Source organism: Phaseolus vulgaris, chromosome 9 (genome assembly GCF_000499845.2).
Source record: "Phaseolus vulgaris cultivar G19833 chromosome 9, P. vulgaris v2.0, whole genome shotgun sequence".
In the NCBI taxonomy this organism is placed as follows: Eukaryota; Viridiplantae; Streptophyta; class Magnoliopsida; order Fabales; family Fabaceae; genus Phaseolus; species Phaseolus vulgaris.
Window position 1 is genome coordinate 9,966,606 of NC_023751.2, and position 5,099 is coordinate 9,971,704.

Consider the following 5,099-nt stretch of genomic DNA (forward strand, 5'->3'; position numbering starts at 1 on the left):
AATATTATTCCTAAAGATTATGATTCAAAATAGTTTAGAAATTATAAAATGTATATTTTATAAAATAAATAATATTAATTTAATTTAATTAACATTAAACTTATTTTAAATGAGGTAAAAAATCATAAAACCGTTTATTTTATACAAATATCTTGTGCATAAATGAAAATATTTGGAGAACTTTGTAAAAAATAAAATCAATTTTTATAAAAAGGATATATTAAATATGTAAATGATTTTGATAATATATCTATTATATCATTTTAGTAGTCTGAATATTCTAATATTATCTTTAAGTGATGATATTGGGTTTGACTGATTAAACTAATTTTAATACCTAGTAACTGGTCAGTTTATAATTTGTAAGTTTCAAAGTCATGATTTAACTTATTTAATTAAAAGTATATTATAAATTAGTTGCTTAATCATAAGATGAAATAGCTAAATACAAGTTTTATTATATAAATTATTTTTATGTATTTTAGACGAAAAATATATTATTATATAATAATAATTATTTTTTTCAAAATGTATTAATTATTTCAATTTATAATGTTAAATTTTTATTAATTTAAATTATATAAAAAAAATTAAAAGTATGGACAAATATTAAAATTAGTACAATAATTTATAAAGACTGACAATAAAAATAAATAAATAAATAAATTAAAAATATCTAAACTATTTGTAGCTTATAAGTTAGAAACTTTTAAATAAATTATTTTTTAACTTTTATCAAATACTTTTAAGTTTGTTAAATTAATCTATAAATCAGTAACTAATTATTGATATTACGAAATATACTCATTACCTATAATACGGTATGTTATTATGAAATGTAGGGTCCTATGATAGCATGTGTCCAAATTATGTGACATTTTGTTTCTTGTGTTTATTACTTAAGGACAAGCTCTAACAATATGGATTAAAATAGAATAAGTATGTTTATTATAAGATAAAAAAAAATAACAAAAAAAAAATAAAAACTAAAACCTTTCCTAATACAATAATCATACTGTGGAGAAAATTTGATTGTGCTAAATCATTATTTATATATTTTTTAATTTTTGTTCAATACATAATACCTATACCTTATATTTTTTATTTAATTTTTAATTTCTTAAAATTTGAAAACTATTTGTTTTTTATGACTTAGACTCCTAAATTTTAAATTCAATAAATTTGATATATTAGAAAAACCAATATGATATTTAAACCCTAGATGGAAATTAATTTAGTTGGAAAGATAAGGTAAGGGTTTGAAAGGTGGTGAAGGAAATAAGAGTGGTTATCGTGACAACCACAAATGTCCAAACACTTCATATTTGAAGCATTTCAAATCTTCTCTTTTCACAATTGTTTTAGTGCAAGAGGAATAATACTCAATCTTTCCACTTTTATAATAAAGTGATATTTTAAATTGATACTTTATATTTGAATTCAAATCTAAGTTAACAAAATTTAAATACTAAACCATTTATCAAACAGTTTTCCGTTAAGTTGTTAATTTAGGATGTAAACCTCTCTTTCTCTTTCTTTAAAACATGAATTAAAAAGTTGTGTTGGCAAAGAGTTGAATCTGATGTACTTCAACAAAATTAATTAATCAGATATTATTAGTGTAAGAATTATTTAAAAATAAAATATTCTTACATAATTTGTTCTTTATTTAAACATTTTTTTAAACCTTTAAACTGAATAATTGTGCGACAAACTTGATGTGTTTATGGTAGTTCTGAGAGACAATATATTAAGAAATAGTTAAAAATAATTATTTATTATCTTTATGAATTTGTGGTTTCATAATCCGCTGCGTGATTTGTGGGAATTTGATGGGTCTACAAAAGCTGCGAGATTTACGGAAATATGTGGGTCCAGCAGCAAATAACACTTTGTTTTAGTTTTTTTGTCTGACCAAATTTGGTTTAAGCTCTTGAACAAAAACACCCTCACTCAAGTTACATCTTATAGTTTCTCTCAGCACCCCACAATTTTTAAAATAACTAAAGGACCTCTCAACTCAGCTATATTTGAGTTTGAAGGAAATTCTGCTTCCATTCCCCGTTACAAAGTAATAATAATATCTTTTGTTCTCTAATGAAAGTATAAAATAATGGTATCAATAATTTGTTAAAAAAAATTGACATATATTTAAGTGTATAAATGATACCCTTATAATTCAAATTTATCAATTGTGGTTCACTTAAGTTTAAAATGATTGAATTGAAGTAGTGTTTTAATAACGATTCGGGTAAAAATGTATTTTTATGTAATTATTTGTATAATGTCAAAATTATGTATATGTGAAAGTCTTTGACACGTGAGATTACTTACTTGGATAAGTTTAAAAGGTTGCTTTTAAGTTTGAATTTATCATTGTTATACTTGCATCAAATACAACAAATTGTCAATACGAAAATAACACATGTTTTATTTGGTTGCGAATGAGATGAAAAATATAGGTGTTTATAAGGATGATTTATAGTTCATTATTCTTAGTACTTACATTTATGATTGTCCTTTTCTATTGCAAGGAAACCATCCAATAAAAGGTGGAGGAAGGATTTTGAAGATAGTTTGTGGAAACCACAAGTACAAAATGGTGCGTGATAGGTCATACATATCTTGGCAAATTAATAATTAATATGAAATTCATGTTCATTAACATAAAACAAAGTTTGGTGAAGCTTAAAAGCATTTTACTTACTTTAAATAAGGATAATGAAAATAATGTAACGATCATAAAACAAGTGTGTAATTTAAGATATGTATATAAAATATCACAAATATGTCATATAATCACAATGCAACATCCAATAAACTTACTTCAGTGTAACAGATACATTCATTAGCATAGATCAAATGATAATTCAAGGATTATTACTTATATTTTCTTGATGCACCATGATTCAATTAAAATGGAATTATTGGTGGATGTTACATACCTCTTATTGATGCCCATAAAGTGTTCATAAATTCACATGTCATATAAAATATTTTATGCACGTTGTTAGTAAATATACAATTGCATAATATCACAATTTTTCATTTGTATCACACTTGCATACGCAACTAATTGTCTTGTGTTTGCAAAGTTAGCATGCATCTTGTTCACACATATGGGTCAATGAAGTTACTCCTCAAGAATATTATTTGCATGTCACCAGAACACATAAAAAACTCAAATAGGATACACTCACTAAGGTGACATCTATAAATATTGTTTTGTAGTCAACTAGATGCAATAAATAAGCTTGAATTTATTGTTTGTTCCATAACAATCACAATACACCTCTCACTACTAGCTTAAACATACATGTCCACCTTATAATGACTATTCCTTAGAAATGTATCATCGTAATCAACATTAATTAATTCTTCCAACACTATATGTTTTTGTTGACATGTCCAAGACCATGTACATATAAAACTAGCCAATGATTAGAATATGTAACAATGATGACACATTATCCAATGTGATGGTCATCTTACTAATCGATGGATGGAAGTTATTGATCTTTTTGTGTCACCTCTTACCAACCTATTCTATAAATATAGAGTCACATGATCTTTGTACATGGTTAATAATGAAGTATCTCGAGGCCCATAAAAAATGGTCATTTGAGGAAAAATCTTTGTATTGACTGACCTAATGCATAATTCCTTTTACTTCATCATCATTAACATAATTAGGTACACCATACTTTATCTTTCGTACTGAGACAATTGATGGCATGCATTGATTGAAAATCACATCCCATTTTCCTACCTATAATCATATGCACAAAAAATCAACGATAAAAAAAATACAACATTTTTTATCGTTCAATTGAAATATAATTTTAGATTAATTTATTTGAAAATATTTTTGATTGCCTAAACCATAAAATCATTTTGGAAATGTTATTTTGAATTACTTAATCCATAGAACCAATATATTAATTACATACTTAAGAAATTAACAAAATCCATGATGTATTTTCAGATAAATTGTTTTGGATCTATTTGAAACACCATAATCTATAATTTATTCAACATGTTTTTTTTTAAAAAAAAAAACATCAAACAAGATCATCGAGGAGAATAACACTAAATAACACTAAAGAAATAATTTAGAATGGAATATTATGCATACAAATGTTTGTGGAGTCGCAAGGAACAAAGTCCAAGGTTATGAGAGTGATAAGGATGTGGAGTGAGAAAGGAGTAATTTTTTTTATTTAAAGAGTAAAAAAGAGAGTATTTTATTAAAGGAAAAAAATATTTTACATCTCAAAAGAATAAATGACCATTCATTACACAACTTATTTTAATAATATTTAGTAGTAGTTTAAGTTAAGTAAAAGAATATACTTAAATTATTAATATTTTGGGTTATTAAGTCAGTGTAAAAAATATCACTATCTTTTATTAAATATACCACAATTGTAGGGTGTAGAAAGAAATTATAGAGTACATAACAAGGTGCCATGATTAACATTGAGAGACCCATCATTCTTCATGTTTGCTTTCGATTTGAGTCCGTATCCATTCAGGTTTTTTTTCTTGCACCCCCTTAATTTTGAACTGCATTCCCAAAAAATTTAAAACAACCAATTTACCCTTCTAAAGTGACTTTATGAATACCTTTTTTCTGGAACAAGTTTGTTGAAATTTCTAGCACATGATTTATGAAATAAAAAATTTAGAACTAATTTTTTGAAACGTATGAAATGCATTATGAAACGAGTTTTCAAAAGAAGAAGTTCCATAGCAAACTTTCTACAACATATGATAAGTTTTTTTGAAATAGAAAATAATTTTTTAGAACAAACTTTTTGAAACATATACAATGTATTTAGAACGAGTTTTTTTTGGAATAATTTTCCAAATAAACTCACCATTCTACTATCTCTCTTCGTCATCTTCCTTTCAAAACTGCACGATGGAGGCAACATCGGTGGTGGGGTGCAATAATAAAGGATATTTTAATCTTTTTGCTTGTAGTATGAACTAGTACCTTGATCCCGTACAATATGCAGGGGAATTTTTTGAAAATTTCATATTTAAATGTTAATATTATAATAATAAATATATTACACATATTAGATTAAATTTGT